Source organism: Salmo salar, chromosome 06, assembly GCF_965601325.2.
Source record: "Salmo salar chromosome 06, fSalSal1, whole genome shotgun sequence".
Classification (NCBI taxonomy): domain Eukaryota; kingdom Metazoa; phylum Chordata; class Actinopteri; order Salmoniformes; family Salmonidae; genus Salmo; species Salmo salar.
In genome coordinates, this window is record NC_138296.1 from 51,659,312 (window position 1) to 51,685,611 (window position 26,300).

The following is a 26,300-nucleotide window of genomic DNA, read 5'->3' on the forward strand; positions in this document are numbered from 1 at the left end:
CACTGTTGACACTTTTCAGCAAGTTGCAATCATGAAATACAGAAATAAACAGTTTTTCATAAACAAGGTCTAAATCATGTTTGAGTCACTCTGTAAGTACCATTTTGCTGTACTGTTTAAACTCGATGATATGAACAGTGTTGACACTTTTCAGCAAGTTGCAATCATGAAATACAGAAATAAACAGTTTTTCATAAATAAGGTCTAAATCATGTTTGAGTCACTCTGTAATTACAAATTTACTGTACTGTTTAAACTCGATGATAGGAAAAGTGTTGACACTTTTCAGCAAGTTGCAATCATGAAATACAGAAATAAACAGTTTTTCATAAACAAGGTCTAAATCATGTTTGAGTCACTCTGTAAGTACCATTGTTGCCGTACAGCTTAATCCAGATGATAGGAACACTGCTGACACTTTTCAGCAAGTTGCAATCATGAAATACAGAAATAAACAGTTTTTCATAAACAAAGTCTAAATCATGTTTGAGTCACTCTGTAAGTACCATTTTTGCTGTACTGCTTAATCCAGATGATAGGAACACTGTTGACACTTTTCAGCAAGTTGCAATCATGAAATACAGAAATAAACAGTTTTTCATAAATAAGGTCTAAATCATGTTTGAGTCACACTGTAAGTACAATTTTGCTGTACTGTTTAAACTCAATGATAGGAACAGTGTTGACACTTTTCAGCAAGTTGCAATCATGAAATACAGAAATAAACAGTTTTTCATAAACAAGGTCTAAATCATGTTTGAGTCACTCTGTAAGTACCATTGTTGCCGTACAGCTTAATCCAGATGATAGGAACACTGCTGACACTTTTCAGCAAGTTGCAATCATGAAATACAGAAATAAACAGTTTTTCATAAACAAGGTCTAAATCATGTTTGAGTCACTCTGTAAGTACCATTTTTGCTGTACTGCTTAATCCCGATGATAGGAACACTGTTGACACTTTTTAGCAAGTTGCAATCATGAAATACAGAAATAAACAGTTTTTCATAAATAAGGTCTAAATCATGTTTGAGTCACTCTGTAAGTACAATTTTGCTGTACTGTTTAAACTCGATGATAGGAACACTGTTGACACTTTTCAGCAAGTTGCAATCATGAAATACAGAAATAAACAGTTTTTCATAAACAAGGTCTAAATCATGTTTGAGTAACTCTGTAAGTACCATTTTTGCTGTACTGCTTAATCCAGAAGATAGGAACAATGTTGACACTTTTCAGCAAGTTGCAATCATGAAATACAGAAATAAACAGTTTTTCATAAATAAGGTCTAAATCATGTTTGAGTCACTCTGTAAGTACAATTTTGCTGTACTGTTTAAACTCGATGATAGGAACACTGTTGACACTTTTCAGCAAGTTGCAATCATGAAATACAGAAATAAACAGTTTTTCATAAACAAGGTCTAAATCATGTTTGAGTAACTCTGTAAGTACCATTTTTGCTGTACTGCTTAATCCAGAAGATAGGAACACTGTTGACACTTTTCAGCAAGTTGCAATCATGAAATACAGAAATAAACAGTTTTTCATAAACAAGGTCTAAATCATGTTTGAGTCACTCTGTAAGTACCATTTTTGCTGTACTGCTTAATCCCGATGATAGGAACACTGTTGACACTTTTCAGCAAGTTGCAATCATGAAATACAGAAATAAACAGTTTTTCATAAATAAGGTCTAAATCATGTTTGAGTCACTCTGTAAGTACAATTTTGCTGTACTGTTTAAACTCGATGATAGGAACACTGTTGACACTTTTCAGCAAGTTGCAATCATGAAATACAGAAATAAACAGTTTTTCATAAACAAGGTCTAAATCATGTTTGAGTCACTCTGTAAGTACCATTTTTGCTGTACTGCTTAATCCAGATGATAGGAACACTGTTGACACTTTTCAGCAAGTTGCAATCATGAAATACAGAAATAAACAGTTTTTCATAAATAAGGTCTAAATCATGTTTGAGTCACTCTGTAAGTACCATTGTTGCCGTACAGCTTAATCCAGATGATAGGAACACTGCTGACACTTTTCAGCAAGTTGCAATCATGAAATACAGAAATAAACAGTTTTTCATAAACAAAGTCTAAATCATGTTTGAGTCACTCTGTAAGTACCATTTTTGCTGTACTGCTTAATCCAGATGATAGGAACACTGTTGACACTTTTCAGCAAGTTGCAATCATGAAATACAGAAATAAACCGTTTTTCTTAAATAAGGTCTAAATCATGTTTGAGTCACTCTGTAAGTACAATTTTGCTGTACTGTTTAAACTCGATGATAGGAACACTGTTGACACTTTTCAGCAAGTTGCAATCATGAAATACAGAAATAAACAGTTTATCATAAATAAGGTCTAAATCATGTTTGAGTCACTCTGTAAGTACAATTTTGCTGTACTGTTTAAACTCGATGATAGGAACACTGTTGACACTTTTCAGCAAGTTGCAATCATGAAATACAGAAATAAACAGTTTTTCATAAACAAGGTCTAAATCATGTTTGAGTCACTCTGTAAGTACCATTTTTGCTGTACTGCTTAATCCAGATGATAGGAACACTGTTGACACTTTTCAGCAAGTTGCAATCATGAAATACAGAAATAAACAGTTTTTCATAAATAAGGTCTAAATCATGTTTGAGTCACTCTGTAAGTACCATTGTTGCCGTACAGCTTAATCCAGATGATAGGAACACTGTTGACACTTTTCAGCAAGTTGCAATCATGAAATACAGAAATAAACAGTTTTTCATAAATAAGGTCTAAATCATGTTTGAGTCACTCTGTAAGTACAATTTTGCTGTACTGTTTAAACTCGATGATAGGAACACTGTTGACACTTTTCAGCAAGTTGCAATCATGAAATACAGAAATAAACAGTTTTTCATAAACAAGGTCTAAATCATGTTTGAGTCACTCTGTAAGTACCATTTTTGCCGTACTGCTTAATCCAGATGATAGGAACAGTGTTGACACTTTTCAGCAAGTTGCAATCATGAAATACAGAAATAAACAGTTTTTCATAAACAAGGTCTAAATCATGTTTGAGTAACTCTGTAAGTACCATTTTTGCTGTACTGCTTAATCCAGAAGATAGGAACACTGTTGACACTTTTCAGCAAGTTGCAATCATGAAATACAGAAATAAACAGTTTTTCATAAACAAGGTCTAAATCATGTTTGAGTCACTCTGTAAGTACCATTTTTGCTGTACTGCTTAATCCCGATGATAGGAACACTGTTGACACTTTTCAGCAAGTTGCAATCATGAAATACAGAAATAAACAGTTTTTCATAAACAAGGTCTAAATCATGTTTGAGTCACTCTGTAAGTACCATTTTTGCCGTACTGCTTAATCCAGATGATAGGAACAGTGTTGACACTTTTCAGCAAGTTGCAATCATGAAATACAGAAATAAACAGTTTTTCATAAACAAGGTCTAAATCATGTTTGAGTCACTCTGTAAGTACCATTGTTGCCGTACAGCTTAATCCAGATGATAGGAACACTGTTGACACTTTTCAGCAAGTTGCAATCATGAAATACAGAAATAAACAGTTTTTCATAAACAAGGTCTAAATCATGTTTGAGTCACTCTGTAAGTACCATTTTGCTGTACTGTTTAAACTCAGTGATACGAACAGTGTTGACACTTTTCAGCAAGTTGCAATCATGAAATACAGAAATAAACAGTTTTTCATAAACAAGGTCTAAATCATGTTTGAGTCACTCTGTAAGTACCATTGTTGCCGTACAGCTTAATCCAGATGATAGGAACACTGCTGACACTTTTCAGCAAGTTGCAATCATGAAATACAGAAATAAACAGTTTTTCATAAACAAAGTCGAAATCATGTTTGAGTCACTCTGTAAGTAACATTTTTGCTGTACTGCTTAATCCAGATGATAGGAACACTGTTGACACTTTTCAGCAAGTTGCAATCATGAAATACAGAAATAAACAGTTTTTCATAAACAAAGTCTAAATCATGTTTGAGTCACTCTGTAAGTACCATTTTTGCTGTACTGCTTAATCCAGATGATAGGAACACTGTTGACACTTTTCAGCAAGTTGCAATCATGAAATTCAGAAATAAAACGTTTTTCATAAACATGGTCTGAATCATGTTTGAGTCACTCTGTAAGTACCATTTTTGCTGTACTGCTTAATCCAGAAGATAGGAACACTGTTGACACTTTTCAGCAAGTTGCAATCATGAAATACAGAAATAAACAGTTTTTCATAAACAAGGTCTAAATCATGTTTGAGTCACTCTGTAAGTACCATTTTGCTGTACAGTTTAAACTCGATGATAGGAACACTGTTGACACTTTTCAACAAGTTGCAATCATGAAATACAGAAATAAACAGTTTTTCATAAACAAGGTCTAAATCATGTTTGAGTCACTCTGTAAGTACAAATTTGCTGTACTGTTTAAACTCGATGATAGGGAAAGTGTTGACACTTTTCAGCAAGTTGCAATCATGAAATACAGAAATAAACAGTTTTTCATAAATAAGGTCTAAATCATGTTTGAGTCACACTGTAAGTACAATTTTGCTGTACTGTTTAAACTCAATGATAGGAACAGTGTTGACACTTTTCAGCAAGTTGCAATCATGAAATACAGAAATAAACAGTTTTTCATAAACAAGGTCTAAATCATGTTTGAGTCACTCTGTAAGTACCATTGTTGCCGTACAGCTTAATCCAGATGATAGGAACACTGTTGACACTTTTCAGCAAGTTGCAATCATGAAATACAGAAATAAACACTTTTTCATAAACAAGGTCTAAATCATGTTTGAGTCACTCTGTAAGTACCATTGTTGCCGTACAGCTTAATCCAGATGATAGGAACACTGTTGACACTTTTCAGCAAGTTGCAATCATGAAATACAGAAATAAACAGTTTTTCATAAACAAGGTCTAAATCATGTTTGAGTCACTCTGTAAGTACCATTTTGCTGTACAGTTTAAACTCGATGATAGGAACACTGTTGACACTTTTCAACAAGTTGCAATCATGAAATACAGAAATAAACAGTTTTTCATAAACAAGGTCTAAATCATGTTTGAGTCACTCTGTAAGTACAAATTTGCTGTACTGTTTAAACTCGATGATAGGGAAAGTGTTGACACTTTTCAGCAAGTTGCAATCATGAAATACAGAAATAAACAGTTTTTCATAAATAAGGTCTAAATCATGTTTGAGTCACACTGTAAGTACAATTTTGCTGTACTGTTTAAACTCAATGATAGGAACAGTGTTGACACTTTTCAGCAAGTTGCAATCATGAAATACAGAAATAAACAGTTTTTCATAAACAAGGTCTAAATCATGTTTGAGTCACTCTGTAAGTACCATTGTTGCCGTACAGCTTAATCCAGATGATAGGAACACTGTTGACACTTTTCAGCAAGTTGCAATCATGAAATACAGAAATAAACACTTTTTCATAAACAAGGTCTAAATCATGTTTGAGTCACTCTGTAAGTACCATTGTTGCCGTACAGCTTAATCCAGATGATAGGAACACTGTTGACACTTTTCAGCAAGTTGCAATCATGAAATACAGAAATAAACAGTTTTTCATAAACAAGGTCTAAATCATGTTTGAGTCACTCTGTAAGTACCATTTTGCTGTACTGTTTAAACTCGATGATATGAACAGTGTTGACACTTTTCAGCAAGTTGCAATCATGAAATACAGAAATAAACAGTTTTTCATAAATAAGGTCTAAATCATGTTTGAGTCACTCTGTAATTACAAATTTGCTGTACTGTTTAAACTCGATGATAGGAAAAGTGTTGCCACTTTTCAGCAAGTTGCAATCATGAAATACAGAAATAAACAGTTTTTCATAAACAAGGTCTAAATCATGTTTGAGTCACTCTGTAAGTACCATTGTTGCCGTACAGCTTAATCCAGATGATAGGAACACTGCTGACACTTTTCAGCAAGTTGCAATCATGAAATACAGAAATAAACAGTTTTTCATAAACAAAGTCTAAATCATGTTTGAGTCACTCTGTAAGTACCATTTTTGCTGTACTGCTTACTCCAGATGATAGGAACACTGTTGACACTTTTCAGCAAGTTGCAATCATGAAATACAGAAATAAACAGTTTTTCATAAATAAGGTCTAAATCATGTTTGAGTCACACTGTAAGTACAATTTTGCTGTACTGTTTAAACTCAATGATAGGAACAGTGTTGACACTTTTCAGCAAGTTGCAATCATGAAATACAGAAATAAACAGTTTTTCATAAACAAGGTCTAAATCATGTTTGAGTCACTCTGTAAGTACCATTGTTGCCGTACAGCTTAATCCAGATGATAGGAACACTGCTGACACTTTTCAGCAAGTTGCAATCATGAAATACAGAAATAAACAGTTTTTCATAAACAAGGTCTAAATCATGTTTGAGTCACTCTGTAAGTACCATTTTTGCTGTACTGCTTAATCCCGATGATAGGAACACTGTTGACACTTTTTAGCAAGTTGCAATCATGAAATACAGAAATAAACAGTTTTTCATAAATAAGGTCTAAATCATGTTTGAGTCACTCTGTAAGTAAAATTTTACTCTACTGTTTAAACTCGATGATAGGAACACTGTTGACACTTTTCAGCAAGTTGCAATCATGAAATACAGAAATAAACAGTTTTTCATAAACAAGGTCTAAATCATGTTTGAGTCACTCTGTAAGTACCATTTTTGCTGTACTGCTTAATCCAGATGATAGGAACACTGTTGACACTTTTCAGCAAGTTGCAATCATGAAATTCAGAAATAAAACGTTTTTCATAAACATGGTCTGAATCATGTTTGAGTCACTCTGTAAGTACCATTTTTGCTGTACTGCTTAATCCAGATGATAGGAACACTGTTGACACTTTTCAGCAAGTTGCAATCATGAAATACAGAAATAAACAGTTTTTCAAAAACAAGGTCTAAATCATGTTTGATGCACTCTGTAAGAACCATTTTTGCTGTATTGCTTAACCTCTCTGGGCTAGGCGGGACGAATTCGTCCCACCTACGTAACAGCCAGTTGAATCATGTGGCGCGATTTTCAAAACCTTTGAAATGCTATTACTTCAATTTCTCAAACATATGACTATTTTACAGCCATTTAAAGATAAGACTCTCGTTAATCTAACCACACTGTCCGATTTCAAAAAGGCTTTACAACGAAAGCAAAACATTAGATTATGTCAGCAGAGTACCAAGCCAGAAATAATCAGACACCCATTTTTCAAGCCAGCATATAATGTCACCAAAACCCAGAAGACAGCTAAATGCAGCACTCACCTTTGATGATCTTCATCAGATGACAACCCTAGGACATTATGTTATACAATACATGCATGTTTTGTTCAATCAAGTTCATATTTATATCAAAAACCAGCTTTTTACATTAGCATGTGACGTTCAGAACTAGCATACCCCCCGCAAACTTACGGGGAATTCGCTAACATTTTACTAAATTACTCACGATAAACGTTCACAAAAAGCATAACAATTATTTTAAGAATTATAGATACAGACCTCCTCTATGCACTCGATATGTCCGATTTTAAAATAGCTTTTTGGTGAAAGCACATTTTGCAATATTCTAAGTATATAGCCCAGGCATCACGGGCTCGCTATTTAGACATCCGGCAAGTTTAGCACTCACCATAATCATATTTACTATTATAAAAATGTCATTACCTTTTGTTGTCTTCGTCAGAATGCACACCCAGGACGTCTACTTCAATAACAAATGTTGGTTTGGTCCAAAATAATCCATCGTTATATCCGAATAGCGGCGTTTTGTTCGTGCGTTCCAGACACTATCCGAAATAGTAAAGAAGTGTCGCGCGCTTGGCGCAATTCCTGACAATAAAATTCAAAGTATTCAATTGCCGTACGTCGAAGCATGTCAACCGCTGTTTAAAATCAATTTTTACGTCATTTTTCTCGTAGAAAAGCGGTAAAATTCCGACAGGGAATCTCCTTTTCGGCAAACAGAGGAAAAAATCCCAAAGGCGGGGGCGGTCGGGGTCACGCGCATAAGCTAGTGTCTCTTGATGGGCCACTTGAGAAAGGCGATAATGTGTTTCAGCCTGGGGCTGGAATGACGACATTCTCTTTTTTCCCGGGCTATGAGAGCCTATGGACGACGTGGGAAGTGTCACGTTAGAGCAGAGATCCTTAGTAAATGATAGAGATGGCAAAGAAGTTCCAGAAATGGTCAGACAGGCCACTTCCTGTAAAGGAATCTCTCAGGTTTTGACCTGCCATTTGAGTTCTGTTATACTCACAGACACCATTCAAACAGTTTTAGAAAATTTAGGGTGTTTTCTATCCATATGTAATAAGTATATGCATATTCTAGTTACTGAGTAGGAGTGGTAACCAGATTAAATCGGGTATGTTTTTTATCCAGCCGTGTCAATGCTGCCCCCTAGCCCTAACAGGTTAATCAGTATGATAGGAACACTGTTGACACTTTTCAGCAAGTTGCAATCATGTAATACAGAAATAAACCGTTTCTCAAAAACAAGGTCACTCTGTAAGTACCATGTTTGTTGAACTGCTTAATCAGGATGATAAGAACACTGTTGACACTTTTCAGCAAGTTGCAATGATGTAATAAAGAAATAAACAGTTTCTCAAAAACAAGGTCACTATGTAAGTACCATTTTGCTGTACTTGTTTAAACTCGATGAAAGGAACATTGTTGACACTTTTCAGCAAGTTGCAATCATGAAATACAGAAATAAATAGTTTTTCACAAACAAGGTCTAAATCATGTTTGATGCACTCTGTAAGAACCATTTTGCTGTACTGTTTAAGCTAAATGAAAGGAACATTGTTGACACTTTTCAGCAAGTTGCAATCATGAAATACAGAAATAAACAGTTTTTCAAAAACAAGGTCTAAATCATGTTTGATGCACTCTGTAAGAACCATTTTTGCTGTATTGCTTAATCAGTATGATAGGAACACTGTTGACACTTTTCAGCAAGTTGCAATCATGTAATACAGAAATAAACCGTTTCTCAAAAACAAGGTCACTCTGTAAGTACCATGTTTGTTGAACTGCTTAATCAGGATGATAAGAACACTGTTGACACTTTTCAGCAAGTTGCAATGATGTAATAAAGAAATAAACAGTTTCTCAAAAACAAGGTCACTATGTAAGTACCATTTTGCTGTACTTGTTTAAACTCGATGAAAGGAACCCTGTTAACACTTTTCAGCAAGTTGCAATCATGAAATACAGAAATAAACAGTTTTTCAAAAACAAGGTCTAAATCATGTTTGATGCACTCTGTAAGAACCATTTTTGCTGTATTGCTTAATCAGGATGATAGGAACACTGTTGACACTTTTCAGCAAGTTGCAATCATGAAATACAGAAATAAAGAGTTTTTCAAAAACAAGGTCTAAGTCATGTTTGAGTCACTCTGTAAGTACCATTTTGCTGTACTGTTTAAGCTCGATGAAAGGAACATTGTTGACACTTTTCAGCAAGTTGCAATCATGTAATACAGAAATAAACACTTTCTCAAAAACAAGGTCACTCTGTAATTACAATGTTTGTTGAACTGCTTAATCAGGATAATAAGAACACTGTTGACACTTTTCAGCAAGTTGCAATGATGTAAGAAAGAAATAAACAGTTTCTCAAAAACATGGTCACTCTGAAAGTACCATTTTGCTGTACTGTTTAAACTCAATGAAAGGAACCCTGTTAACACTTTTCAGCAAGTTGCAATCATGAAATACAGAAATAAAGAGTTTTTCAAAAACAAGGTCTAAGTCATGTTTGAGTCACTCTGTAAGTACCATTTTGCTGTACTGTTTAAGCTCGATGAAAGGAACATTGTTGACACTTTTCAGCAAGTTGCAATCATGAAATACAGAAATAAAGAGTTTTTCAAAAACAAGGTCTAAGTCATGTTTGAGTCACTCTGTAAGTACCATTTTGCTGTACTGTTTAAGCTCGATGAAAGGAACATTGTTGACACTTTTCAGCAAGTTGCAATCATGAAATACAGAAATAAATAGTTTTTCACAAACAAGGTCTAAATCATGTTTGATGCACTCTGTATGAACCATTTTTGCTGTATTGCTTAATCAGGATGATAGGAACACTGTTGACACTTTTCAGCAAGTTGCAATGACGTAATACAGAAATAAACAGTTTCTCAAAAACAAGGTCACTCTGTAAGTACCATTTTGCTGTACTGTTTAAACTCGATGAAAGGAACCCTGTTAACACTTTTCAGCAAGTTGAAATCATGAAATACAGAAATATACAGTTTTTCAAAAACAAGGTCTAAATCATGTTTGATGCACTCTGTAAGAACCATTTTTGTTGAACTGCTTAATCAGGATGATAAGAACACTGTTGACACTTTTCAGCAAGTTGCAATGATGTAATAAAGAAATAAACAGTTTCTCAAAAACTAGGTCACTCTGTAAGTACCATTTTGCTGTACTGTTTAAGCTCGATGAAAGGAACATTGTTGACACTTTTCAGCAAGTTGCAATCATGAAATACCGAAATAAATAGTTTTTCACAAACAAGGTCTAAATCATGTTTGATGCACTCTGTAAGAACCATTTTTGCTGTATTGCTTAATCAGAATGATAGGAACACTGTTGACACTTTTCAGCAAGTTGCAATCATGTAATACAGAAATAAACCGTTTCTCAAAAACAAGGTCACTCTGTAAGTACCATGTTTGTTGAACTGCTTAATCAGGATGATAAGAACACTGTTGACACTTTTCAGCAAGTTGCAATGATGTAATACAGAAATAAACAGTTTCTCAAAAACAAGGTCACTCTGTAAGTACCATTTTGCTGTACTTGTTTAAACTCGATGAAAAGAACCCTGTTAAACACTTTTCAGCAAGTTGCAATCATGAAATACAGAAATAAACAGTTTTTCAAAAACAAGGTCTAAATCATGTTTGATGCACTCTGTAAGAACCATTTTTGCTGTATTGCTTAATCAGGTTGATAGGAACACTGTTGACACTTTTCAGCAAGTTGCAATCATGTAATACAGAAATAAACCGTTTCTCAAAAACAAGGTCACTCTGTAAGTACCATGTTTGTTGAACTGCTTAATCAGGATGATAAGAACACTGTTAACACTTTTCAGCAAGTTGCAATCATGAAATACAGAAATAAAACAGTTTTTCAAAAACAAGGTCTAAATCTTGTTTGGTGCACTCTGTAAGAACCATTTTTGCTGTATTGCTTAATCAGGATGATAGGAACACTGTTGACACTTTTCAGCAAGTTGCAATCATGTAATACAGAAATAAATCGTTTCTCAAAAACAAGGTCACTCTGTAAGTACCATGTTTGTTGAACTGCTTAATCTGGATGATAAGAACACTGTTGACACTTTTCAGCAAATTGCAATGATGTAATAAAGAAATAAACAGTTTCTCAAAAACAATGTCACTATGTAAGTACCATTTTGCTGTACTGTTTAAGCTCGATGAAAGGAACATTGTTGACACTTTTCAGCAAGTTGCAATCATGAAATACAATAAATAAATAGTTTTTCACAAACAAGGTCTAAATCATGTTTGATGCACTCTGTAAGAACCATTTTTGCTGTATTGCTTAATCAGGATGATAGGAACACTGTTGACACTTTTCAGCAAGTTGCAATCATGAAATACAGAAATAAAGAGTTTTTCAAAAACAAGGTCTAAGTCATGTTTGAGTCACTCTGTAAGTACCATTTTGCTGTACTGTTTAAGCTCGATGAAAGGAACATTGTTGACACTTTTCAGCAAGTTGCAATCATGTAATACAGAAATAAACAGTTTCTCAAAAACAAGGTCACTCTGTAATTACAATGTTTGTTGAACTGCTTAATCAGGATAATAAGAACACTGTTGACACTTTTCAGCAAGTTGCAATGATGTAATAAAGAAATAAACAGTTTCTCAAAAACATGGTCACTCTGAAAGTACCATTTTGCTGTACTGTTTAAACTCAATGAAAGGAACCCTGTTAACACTTTTCAGCAAGTTGCAATCATGAAATACAGAAATAAAGAGTTTTTCAAAAACAAGGTCTAAGTCATGTTTGAGTCACTCTGTAAGTACCATTTTGCTGTACTGTTTAAGCTCGATGAAAGGAACATTGTTGACACTTTTCAGCAAGTTGCAATCATGAAATACAGAAATAAAGAGTTTTTCAAAAACAAGGTCTAAGTCATGTTTGAGTCACTCTGTAAGTACCATTTTGCTGTACTGTTTAAGCTCGATGAAAGGAACATTGTTGACACTTTTCAGCAAGTTGCAATCATGAAATACAGAAATAAATAGTTTTTCACAAACAAGGTCTAAATCATGTTTGATGCACTCTGTAAGAACCATTTTTGCTGTATTGCTTAATCAGGATGATAGGAACACTGTTGACACTTTTCAGCAAGTTGCAATGACGTAATACAGAAATAAACAGTTTCTCAAAAACAAGGTCACTCTGTAAGTACCATTTTGCTGTACTTGTTTAACCTCTTGGGGCTAGGTGGGACGCTAGCGTGCCACCCGTGGTGCACTCCATCAACAGCAGGTGCATTTCAAGAGCGGCAAATTTGAATCCAAATAAATGTCAAAATTCAAATTTTTCAAAAATACAACTATGTTACACCATTTGAAAGATAAACATCTCCTTAATCTAACCACGTTTTACGATTTCAAAAAGGTTTTACGGCGAAAGCATAAATTTAGAGTATGTTAGGACAGTACATTTACAAGAGTTGTGTGTAATGTTTTGTCAAGTCAAAGACAGGGTCACCAAAACCATAAAACCAGCTAAAATGATACACTAACCTTTTACAATCTCCATCAGATGACACTCCTAGGACATTATGTTAGACAATGCATGCATTTTTAGTTCTATCAAGTTCATATTTATATACAAAAACAGCGTTTTACTATGGCATTGATGTTGAGGAAATCGTTTCCCTCCAATAACCGGCAGTCAAGTCAGCGTCACAAATTAAATAATTAAAATTAGAAAACATTGGTAAAATATTATATTGTCATTTAAAGAATTATAGATTTACATCTTTTGAACGCAATCAACTTGCCAGATTTAAAAATAACCTTACTGGGAAATCACACTTTGCAATAATCTGAGCACTGTGCCCAGAAAAATACGCGTTGCGATACAGACTAGACGTCATGTTGGGGAGATCTAAAATCGAAAATACTATGTAAATAATCCATTACCTTTGATTCTCTTCATCAGATGTCACTTCCAGGTATCACAGGTCCATAACGAATGTAGTTTTGTTCAAAAAAGCTCATCATTTATGTCCAAAAATCTCCGTCTCGTTAGCACATGATGTAAGCCAGCCGGACTTCTCGTCATGAACGAGGGGAAAAAATATATTTCCGTTCGTTCAAACATGTCAAACGTTGTATAGCATAAATCATTAGGGCCTTTTTTAACCAGAACATGAATAATATTCAAGGTGGACGAATGCATAGTCTTTTATAACGTATTGGAACGAGGGTACCCAACATGAAGTAGCGCGCCAGGTGTCTAATGGGACATCACCGTTCCATGGCTCTTGTTCGGTCAGATCTCCCTCCAGAAGACTCAAAACACTTTGTAAAGGCTGGTGACATCTAGTGGAAGCAATAGGAAGTGCCAAAATATTCCTAAACCCCTGTGTTTTTCAATGGGATAGGTTTAAAGTCAATACAACACATCAGGTATCCACTTCCTGTCAGAAAATGTCTCAGGGTTTTGCCTGCCAAATGAGTTCTGTTATACTCACAGACACCATTCAAACAGTTTTGGAAACTTTAGAGTGTTTTCTATCCATATATAATAAGTATATGCATATTCTAGTTACTGGGTAGGATTAGTAACCAGATTAAATCGGGTACATTTTTTTTATCCAGACGTGCAAATGCTGCCCCCTAGACCCAACAGGTTAAACTCGATGAAACGAACCCTGTTAACACTTTTCAGCAAGTTGCAATCATGAAATACAGAAATAAACAGTTTTTCAAAAACAAGGTCTAAATCATGTTTGATGCACTCTGTAAGAACCATTTTTGCTGTATTGCTTAATCAGGATGATAGGAACACTGTTGACACTTTTCAGCAAGTTGCAATCATGTAATACAGAAATAAACCGTTTCTCAAAAACAAGGTCACTCTGTAAGTACCATGTTTGTTGAACTGCTTAATCAGGATGATAAGAATACTGTTGACACTTTTCAGCAAGTTGCAATGATGTAATAAAGAAATAAACAGTTTCTCAAAAACAAGGTCACTATGTAAGTACCATTTAGCTGTACTGTTTAAACTCGATGAAAGGAACCCTGTTAACACTTTTCAGCAAGTTGAAATCATGAAACACAGAAATATACAGTTTTTCAAAAACAAGGTCTAAATCATGTTTGATGCACTCTGTAAGAACCATTTTTGCTGTATTGCTTAATCAGGATGATAGGAACACTGTTGACACTTTTCAGCAAGTTGCAATGATGTAATACAGAAATAAACAGTTTCTCAAAAACAAGGTCACTCTGTAAGTACCATTTTGCTGTACTTGTTTAAACTCGATGAAAGGAACTCTGTTAACACTTTTCAGCAAGTTGCAATCATGAAATACAGAAATAAACAGTTTTTCAAAAACAAGGTCTAAATCATGTTTGATGCACTCTGTAAGAACCATTTTTGCTGTATTGCTTAATCAGGATGATAGGAACACTGTTGACACTTTTCAGCAAGTTGCAATCATGTAATACAGAAATAAACCGTTTCTCAAAAACAAGGTCACTCTGTAAGTACCATGTTTGTTGAACTGCTTAATCAGGATGATAAGAACACTGTTGACACTTTTCAGCAAGTTGCAATGATGTAATAAAGAAATAAACAGTTTCTCAAAAACAAGGTCACTATGTAAGTACCATTTTGCTGTACTTGTTTAAACTCGATGAAAGGAACCCTGTTAACACTTTTCAGCAAGTTGCAATCATGAAATACAGAAATAAACAGTTTTTCAAAAACAAGGTCTAAATCATGTTTGATGCACTCTGTAAGAACCATTTTTGCTGTACTGCTTAATCAGGATGATAGGAACACTGTTGACACTTTTCAGCAAGTTGCAATCATGTAATACAGAAATAAACCGTTTCTCAAAAACAAGGTCACTCTGTAAGTACCATGTTTGTTGAACTGCTTAATCAGGATGATAAGAACACTGTTGACACTTTTCAGCAAGTTGCAATGATGTAATAAAGAAATAAACAGTTTCTCAAAAACAAGGTCACTATGTAAGTACAATTTTGCTGTACTGTTTAAACTCAATGAAAGGAACTGTTAACACTTTTCAGCAAGTTGCAATCATGAAATACAGAAATAAAGAGTTTTTCAAAAACAAGGTCTAAGTCATGTTTGAGTCACTCTGTAAGTACCATTTTGCTGTACTGTTTAAGCTCGATGAAAGGAACATTGTTGACACTTTTCAGCAAGTTGCAATCATGAAATACCGAAATAAATAGTTTTTCACAAACAAGGTCTAAATCATGTTTGATGCACTCTGTAAGAACCATTTTTGCTGTATTGCTTAATCAGGATGATAGGAACACTGTTGACACTTTTCAGCAAGTTGCAATCATGTAATACAGAAATAAACAGTTTCTCAAAAACAAGGTCACTCTGTAATTACAATGTTTGTTGAACTGCTTAATCAGGATAATAAGAACACTGTTGACACTTTTCAGCAAGTTGCAATGATGTAATAAAGAAATAAACAGTTTCTCAAAAACATGGTCACTCTGAAAGTACCATTTTGCTGTACTGTTTAAGCTCGATGAAAGGAACATTGTTGACACTTTTCAGCAAGTTGCAATCATGAAATACAGAAATAAAGAGTTTTTCACAAACAAGGTCTAAATCATGTTTGATGCACTCTGTAAGAACCATTTTTGCTGTATTGCTTAATCAGGATGATAGGAACACTGTTGACACTTTTCAGCAAGTTGCAATGACGTATACAGAAATAAACAGTTTCTCAAAAACAAGGTCACTCTGTAAGTACCATTTTGCTGTACTTGTTTAAACTCGATGAAAGGAACCCTGTTAACACTTTTCAGCAAGTTGCAATCATGAAATACAGAAATAAACAGTTTTTCAAAAACAAGGTCTAAATCATGTTTGATGCACTCTGTAAGAACCATTTTTGCTGTATTGCTTAATCAGGATGATAGGAACACTGTTGACACTTTTCAGCAAGTTGCAATCATGTAATACAGAAATAAACCGTTTCTCAAAAACAAGGTCACTCTGTAAGTACCATTTTTGCTGTATTGCTTAATCAGGATGATAGGAACACTGTTGACACTTTTCAGCAAGTTGCAATCATGTAATACAGAAATAAACCGTTTCTCAAAAACAAGGTCACTCTGTAAGTACCATGTTTGTTGAACTGCTTAATCAGGATGATAAGAACACTGTTGACACTTTTCAGCAAGTTGCAATGATGTAATACAGAAATAAACAGTTTCTCAAAAACAAGGTCACTCTGTAAGTACCATTTTGCTGTACTTGTTTAAACTCGATGAAAGGAACCCTGTTAACACTTTTCAGCAAGTTGAAATCATGAAATACAGAAATAAACAGTTTTTCAAAAACAAGGTCTAAATCATGTTTGATGCACTCTGTAAGAACCATTTTTGCTGTATTGCTTAATCAGGATGATAGGAACACTGTTGACACTTTTCAGCAAGTTGCAATCATGTAATACAGAAATAAACAGTTTCTCAAAAACAAGGTCACTCTGTAAGTACCATGTTTGTTGAACTGCTTAATCAGGATGATAAGAACACTGTTGACACTTTTCAGCAAGTTGCAATGATGTAATAAAGAAATAAACAGTTTCTCAAAAACTAGGTCACTCTGTAAGTACCATTTTGCTGTACTGTTTAAGCTCGATGAAAGGAACCCTGTTAACACTTTTCAGCAAGTTGCAATCATGAAATACAGAAATAAAGAGTTTTTCAAAAACAAGGTCTAAGTCATGTTTGAGTACCATTTTGCTGTACTGTTTAAGCTCGATGAAAGGAACATTGTTGACACTTTTCAGCAAGTTGCAATCATGAAATACAGAAATAAACAGTTTTTCAAAAACAAGGTCTAAATCATGTTTGATGCACTCTGTAAGAACCATTTTTGCTGTATTGCTTAATCAGGATGATAGGAACACTGTTGACACTTTTCAGCAAGTTGCAATCATGTAATACAGAAATAAACCGTTTCTCAAAAACAAGGTCACTCTGTAAGTACCATGTTTGTTGAACTGCTTAATCAGGATGATAAGAACACTGTTGACACTTTTCAGCAAGTTGCAATGATGTAATACAGAAATAAACAGTTTCTCAAAAACAAGGTCACTCTGTAAGTACCATTTTGCTGTACTGTTTAAACTCGATGAAAGGAACCCTGTTAACACTTTTCAGCAAGTTGAAATCATAAAATACAGAAATATACAGTTTTTCAAAAACAAGGTCTAAATCATGTTTGATGCACTCTGTAAGAACCATTTTTGCTGTATTGCTTAATCAGGATGATAGGAACACTGTTATCACTTTTCAGGAAGTTGCAATGATGTAATAAAGAAATAAACAGTTTCTCAAAAACAAGGTCACTATGTAAGTACCATTTTGCTGTACTTGTTTAAACTCGATGAAAGGAACCCTGTTAACACTTTTCAGCAAGTTGCAATCATGAAATACAGAAATAAACAGTTTTTCAAAAACAAGGTCTAAATCATGTTTGATGCACTCTGTAAGAACCATTTTGGCTGTATTGCTTAATCAGGATGATAGGAACACTGTTGACACTTTTCAGCAAGTTGCAATCATGAAATACAGAAATAAAGAGTTTTTCAAAAACAAGGTCTAAGTCATGTTTGAGTCACTCTGTAAGTACCATTTTGCTGTACTGTTTAAGCTCGATGAAAGGAACATTGTTGACACTTTTCAGCAAGTTGCAATCATGTAATACAGAAATAAACAGTTTCTCAAAAACAAGGTCACTCTGTAATTACAATGTTTGTTGAACTGCTTAATCAGGATAATAAGAACACTGTTGACACTTTTCAGCAAGTTGCAATGATGTAATAAAGAAATAAACAGTTTCTCAAAAACATGGTCACTCTGAAAGTACCATTTTGCTGTACTGTTTAAGCTCGATGAAAGGAACATTGTTGACACTTTTCAGCAAGTTGCAATCATGAAATACAGAAATAAAGAGTTTTTCACAAACAAGGTCTAAATCATGTTTGATGCACTCTGTAAGAACCATTTTTGCTGTATTGCTTAATCAGGATGATAGGAACACTGTTGACACTTTTCAGCAAGTTGCAATGACGTATACAGAAATAAACAGTTTCTCAAAAACAAGGTCACTCTGTAAGTACCATTTTGCTGTACTTGTTTAAACTCGATGAAAGGAACCCTGTTAACACTTTTCAGCAAGTTGCAATCATGAAATACAGAAATAAACTGTTTTTCAAAAACAAGGTCTAAATCATGTTTGATGCACTCTGTAAGAACCATTTTTGCTGTATTGCTTAATCAGGATGATAGGAACACTGTTGACACTTTTCAGCAAGTTGCAATCATGTAATACAGAAATAAACCGTTTCTCAAAAACAAGGTCACTCTGTAAGTACCATTTTTGCTGTATTGCTTAATCAGGATGATAGGAACACTGTTGACACTTTTCAGCAAGTTGCAATCATGTAATACAGAAATAAACCGTTTCTCAAAAACAAGGTCACTCTGTAAGTACCATGTTTGTTGAACTGCTTAATCAGGATGATAAGAACACTGTTGACACTTTTCAGCAAGTTGCAATGATGTAATACAGAAATAAACAGTTTCTCAAAAACAAGGTCACTCTGTAAGTACCATTTTGCTGTACTTGTTTAAACTCGATGAAAGGAACCCTGTTAACACTTTTCAGCAAGTTGAAATCATGAAATACAGAAATAAACAGTTTTTCAAAAACAAGGTCTAAATCATGTTTGATGCACTCTGTAAGAACCATTTTTGCTGTATTGCTTAATCAGGATGATAGGAACACTGTTGACACTTTTCAGCAAGTTGCAATCATGTAATACAGAAATAAACAGTTTCTCAAAAACAAGGTCACTCTGTAAGTACCATGTTTGTTGAACTGCTTAATCAGGATGATAAGAACACTGTTGACACTTTTCAGCAAGTTGCAATGATGTAATAAAGAAATAAACAGTTTCTCAAAAACTAGGTCACTCTGTAAGTACCATTTTGCTGTACTGTTTAAGCTCGATGAAAGGAACCCTGTTAACACTTTTCAGCAAGTTGCAATCATGAAATACAGAAATAAAGAGTTTTTCAAAAACAAGGTCTAAGTCATGTTTGAGTACCATTTTGCTGTACTGTTTAAGCTCGATGAAAGGAACATTGTTGACACTTTTCAGCAAGTTGCAATCATGAAATACAGAAATAAACAGTTTTTCAAAAACAAGGTCTAAATCATGTTTGATGCACTCTGTAAGAACCATTTTTGCTGTATTGCTTAATCAGGATGATAGGAACACTGTTGACACTTTTCAGCAAGTTGCAATCATGTAATACAGAAATAAACCGTTTCTCAAAAACAAGGTCACTCTGTAAGTACCATGTTTGTTGAACTGCTTAATCAGGATGATAAGAACACTGTTGACACTTTTCAGCAAGTTGCAATGATGTAATACAGAAATAAACAGTTTCTCAAAAACAAGGTCACTCTGTAAGTACCATTTTGCTGTACTGTTTAAACTCGATGAAAGGAACCCTGTTAACACTTTTCAGCAAGTTGAAATCATGAAATACAGAAATATACAGTTTTTCAAAAACAAGGTCTAAATCATGTTTGATGCACTCTGTAAGAACCATTTTTGCTGTATTGCTTAATCAGGATGATAGGAACACTGTTATCACTTTTCAGCAAGTTGCAATGATGTAATAAAGAAATAAACAGTTTCTCAAAAACAAGGTCACTATGTAAGTACAATTTTGCTGTACTGTTTAAACTCAATGAAAGGAACTGTTAACACTTTTCAGCAAGTTGCAATCATGAAATACAGAAATAAAGAGTTTTTCAAAAACAAGGTCTAAGTCATGTTTGAGTACCATTTTGCTGTACTGTTTAAGCTCGATGAAAGGAACATTGTTGACACTTTTCAGCAAGTTGCAATCATGAAATACAGAAATAAATAGTTTTTCACAAACAAGGTCTAAATCATGTTTGATGCACTCTGTAAGAACCATTTTTGCTGTATTGCTTAATCAGGATGATAGGAACACTGTTGACACTTTTCAGCAAGTTGCAATCATGTAATACAGAAATAAACAGTTTCTCAAAAACAAGGTCACTATGTAAGTACCATTTTGCTGTACTTGTTTAAACTCGATGAAAGGAACCCTGTTAACACTTTTCAGCAAGTTGCAATCATGAAATACAGAAATAAACAGTTTTTCAAAAACAAGGTCTAAATCATGTTTGATGCACTCTGTAAGAACCATTTCTGCTGTATTGCTTAATCAGGATGATAGGAACACTGTTGACACTTTTCAGCAAGTTGCAATCATGTAATACAGAAATAAACAGTTTCTCAAAAACAAGGTCACTCTGTAAGTACCATGTTTGTTGAACTGCTTAATCAGGATGATAAGAACACTGTTGACACTTTTCAGCAAGTTGCAATGATGTAATACAGAAATAAACAGTTTCTCAAAAACAAGGTCACTATGTAAGTACCATTTTGCTCTACTGTTTAAACTCAATGAAAGGAACCCTGTTAACACTTTTCAGCAAGTTGCAATCATGAAATACAGAAATAAAGAGTTTTTCAAAAACAAGGTCTAAGTCATGTTTGAGTCACTCTGTAAGTACCATTTTGCTGTACTGTTTAAGCTCGATGAAAGGAACATTGTTGACACTTTTCAGCAAGTTGCAATCATGAAATACAGAAATAAAGAGTTTTTCACAAACAAGGTCTAAATCATGTTTGATGCACTCTGTAAGAACCATTTTTGCTGTATTGCTTAATCAGGATGATAGGAACACTGTTGACACTTTTCAGCAAGTTGCAATGACGTAATACAGAAATAAACAGTTTCTCAAAAACAAGGTCACTCTGTAAGTACCATTTTGCTGTACTTGTTTAAACTCGATGAAACGAACCCTGTTAACACTTTTCATTAAGTTGCAATCATGAAATACAGAAATAAACAGTTTTTCAAAAACAAGGTCTAAATCATGTTTGATGCACTCTGTAAGAACCATTTTTGCTGTATTGCTTAATCAGGATGATAGGAACACTGTTGACACTTTTCAGCAAGTTGCAATCATGTAATACAGAAATAAACCGTTTCTCAAAAACAAGGTCACTCTGTAAGTACCATGTTTGTTGAACTGCTTAACCTCTATGGGACCGGCGGGACGAATTCGTCCCACCTACGTAACATCCACTGCCAGCCTGTGGCGCGATTTTCAAAATCTTCAAAATCCTATTACTTCAATTTCTCAAACATATGACTATTTTACAGCCATTTAAAGATAAGACTCTCGTTAATCTAACCACACTGTCCGATTTCAAAAAGGCTTTACAACGAAAGCAAAACATTAGATTATGTCAGCAGAGTACCAAGCCAGAAATAATCAGACACCCATTTTTCAAGCCAGTATATAATGTCACCAAAACCCAGAAGACAGCTAAATGCAGCACTCACCTTTGATGATCTTCATCAGATGACAACCCTAGGACATTATGTTATACAATACATGCATGTTTTGTTCAATCAAGTTCATATTTATATCAAAAACCAGCTTTTTACATTAGCATGTGACGTTCAGAACTAGCATACCCCCCGCAAACTTTCGGGGAATTCGCTAACATTTTACTAAATTACTCACGATAAACGTTCACAAAAAGCATAACAATTATTTTAAGAATTATAGATACAGACCTCCTCTATGCACTCGATATGTCCGATTTTAAAATAGCTTTTTGGTGAAAGCACATTTTGCAATATTCTAAGTATATAGCCCAGGCATCACGGGCTCGCTATTTAGACATCCGGCAAGTTTAGCACTCACCATAATCATATTTACTATTATAAAAATGTCATTACCTTTTGTTGTCTTCGTCAGAATGCACACCCAGGACGTCTACTTCAATAACAAATGTTGGTTTGGTCCAAAATAATCCATCGTTATATCCGAATAGCGGCGTTTTGTTCGTGCGTTCCAGACACTATCCGAAATAGTAAAGAAGTGTCGCGCGCTTGGCGCAATTCCTGACAATAAAATTCAAAGTATTCAATTGCCGTACGTCGAAGCATGTCAACCGCTGTTTAAAATCAATTTTTACGTCATTTTTCTCGTAGAAAAGCGGTAAAATTCCGACAGGGAATCTCCTTTTCGGCAAACAGAGGAAAAAATCCCAAAGGCGGGGGCGGTCGGGGTCACGCGCATAAGCTAGTGTCTCTTGATGGGCCACTTGAGAAAGGCGATAATGTGTTTCAGCCTGGGGCTGGAATGACGACATTCTCTTTTTTCCCGGGCTATGAGAGCCTATGGACGACGTGGGAAGTGTCACGTTAGAGCAGAGATCCTTAGTAAATGATAGAGATGGCAAAGAAGTTCCAGAAATGGTCAGACAGGCCACTTCCTGTAAAGGAATCTCTCAGGTTTTGACCTGCCATTTGAGTTCTGTTATACTCACAGACACCATTCAAACAGTTTTAGAAAATTTAGGGTGTTTTCTATCCATATGTAATAAGTATATGCATATTCTAGTTACTGAGTAGGAGTGGTAACCAGATTAAATCGGGTATGTTTTTTATCCAGCCGTGTCAATGCTGCCCCCTAGCCCTAACAGGTTAATCAGGATGATAAGAACACTGTTGACACTTTTCAGCAAGTTGCAATGATGTAATACAGAAATAAACAGTTTCTCAAAAACAAGGTCACTCTGTATGTACCATTTTGCTGTACTTGTTTAAACTCGATGAAAGGAACCCTGTTAACACTTTTCAGCAAGTTGAAATCATGAAATACAGAAATAAACAGTTTTTCAAAAACAAGGTCACTCTGTAAGTACCATTTTGCTGTACTTGTTTAAACTCGATGAAAGGAACCCTGTTAACACTTTTCAGCAAGTTGAAATCATGAAATACAGAAATAAATAGTTTTTCACAAACAAGGTCTAAATCATGTTTGATGCACTCTGTAAGAACCATTTTTGCTGTATTGCTTAATCAGGATGATAGGAACACTGTTGACACTTTTCAGCAAGTTGCAATCATGTAATACAGAAATAAACAGTTTCTCAAAAACAAGGTCACTATGTAAGTACCATTTTGCTGTACTTGTTTAAAATCGATGAAAGGAACCCTGTTAACACTTTTCAGCAAGTTGCAATCATGAAATACAGAAATAAACAGTTTTTCAAAAACAAGGTCTAAATCATGTTTGATGCACTCTGTAAGAACCATTTCTGCTGTATTGCTTAATCAGGATGATAGGAACACTGTTGACACTTTTCAGCAAGTTGCAATCATGTAATACAGAAATAAACAGTTTCTCAAAAACAAGGTCACTCTGTAAGTACCATGTTTGTTGAACTGCTTAATCAGGATGATAAGAACACTGTTGACACTTTTCAGCAAGTTGCAATGATGTAATAAAGAAATAAACAGTTTCTCAAAAACAAGGTCACTATGTAAGTACCATTTTGCTCTACTGTTTAAACTCAATGAAAGGAACCCTGTTAACACTTTTCAGCAAGTTGCAATCATGAAATACAGAAATAAAGAGTTTTTCAAAAACAAGGTCTAAGTCATGTTTGAGTCACTCTGTAAGTACCATTTTGCTGTACTGTTTAAGCTCGATGAAAGGAACATTGTTGACACTTTTCAGCAAGTTGCAATCATGAAATACAGAAATAAATAGTTTTTCACAAACAAGGTCTAAATCATGTTTGATGCACTCTGTAAGAACCATTTTTGCTGTATTGCTTAATCAGGATGATAGGAACACTGTTGACACTTTTCAGCAAGTTGCAATCATGTAATACACTGAGAAACTGTTTATTTCTGTATTACATGATTGCAACTTGCTGAAAAGTGTCAACAGTGTTCCTATCCTCCTGATTAAGCAATACAGCAAAAATGGTTCTTACAGAGTGCATCAAACATGATTTAGACCTTGTTTGTGAAAAACTATTTATTTCTGTATTTCATGATTGCAACTTGCTGAAAAGTGTCAACAATGTTCCTTTCATCGAGCTTAAACTGTACAGCAAAATGGTACTCAAACATGACTTAGACCTTGTTTTTGAAAAACTCTTTATTTCTGTATTTCATGATTGCAACTTGCTGAAAAGTGTTAACAGTTCCTTTCATTGAGTTTAAACAGTACAGCAAAATTGTACTTACATAGTGACCTTGTTTTTGAGAAACTGTTTATTTCTTTATTACATCATTGCAACTTGCTGAAAAGTGATAACAGTGTTCCTATCATCCTGATTAAGCAATACAGCAAAAATGGTTCTTACAGAGTGACCTTGTTTTTGAGAAACTGTTTATTTCTGTATTACATCATTGCAACTTGCTGAAAAGTGTCAACAGTGTTCTTATCATCCTGATTAAGCAGTTCAACAAACATGGTACTTACAGAGTGACCTTGTTTTTGAGAAACGGTTTATTTCTGTATTACATGATTGCAACTTGCTGAAAAGTGTCAACAGTGTTCCTATCATCCTGATTAAGCAATACAGCAAAAATGGTTCTTACAGAGTGCATCAAACATGATTTAGACCTTGTTTTTGAAAAACTGTTTATTTCTGTATTTCATGATTGCAACTTGCTGAAAAGTGTTAACAGGGTTCGTTTCATCGAGTTTAAACAAGTACAGCAAAATGGTACTTACAGAGTGACCTTGTTTTTGAGAAACTGTTTATTTCTGTATTACGTCATTGCAACTTGCTGAAAAGTGTCAACAGTGTTCCTATCATCCTGATTAAGCAATACAGCAAAAATGGTTCTTACAGAGTGCATCAAACATGATTTAGACCTTGTTTGTGAAAAACTATTTATTTCTGTATTTCATGATTGCAACTTGCTGAAAAGTGTCAACAATGTTCCTTTCATCGAGCTTAAACAGTACAGCAAAATGGTACTTACAGAGTGACTCAAACATGACTTAGACCTTGTTTTTGAAAAACTCTTTATTTCTGTATTTCATGATTGCAACTTGCTGAAAAGTGTTAACAGTTCCTTTCATTGAGTTTAAACAGTACAGCAAAATTGTACTTACATAGTGACCTTGTTTTTGAGAAACTGTTTATTTCTTTATTACATCATTGCAACTTGCTGAAAAGTGATAACAGTGTTCCTATCATCCTGATTAAGCAATACAGCAAAAATGGTTCTTACAGAGTGCATCAAACATGATTTAGACCTTGTTTTTGAAAAACTGTATATTTCTGTATTTCATGATTTCAACTTGCTGAAAAGTGTTAACAGGGTTCCTTTCATCGAGTTTAAACAGTACAGCAAAATGGTACTTACAGAGTGACCTTGTTTTTGAGAAACTGTTTATTTCTGTATTACATCATTGCAACTTGCTGAAAAGTGTCAACAGTGTTCTTATCATCCTGATTAAGCAGTTCAACAAACATGGTACTTACAGAGTGACCTTGTTTTTGAGAAACGGTTTATTTCTGTATTACATGATTGCAACTTGCTGAAAAGTGTCAACAGTGTTCCTATCATCCTGATTAAGCAATACAGCAAAAATGGTTCTTACAGAGTGCATCAAACATGATTTAGACCTTGTTTTTGAAAAACTGTTTATTTCTGTATTTCATGATTGCAACTTGCTGAAAAGTGTCAACAATGTTCCTTTCATCGAGCTTAAACAGTACAGCAAAATGGTACTTACAGAGTGACTCAAACATGACTTAGACCTTGTTTTTGAAAAACTGTTTATTTCTGTATTTCATGATTGCAACTTGCTGAAAAGTGTTAACAGGGTTCGTTTCATCGAGTTTAAACAAGTACAGCAAAATGGTACTTACAGAGTGACCTTGTTTTTGAGAAACTGTTTATTTCTGTATACGTCATTGCAACTTGCTGAAAAGTGTCAACAGTGTTCCTATCATCCTGATTAAGCAATACAGCC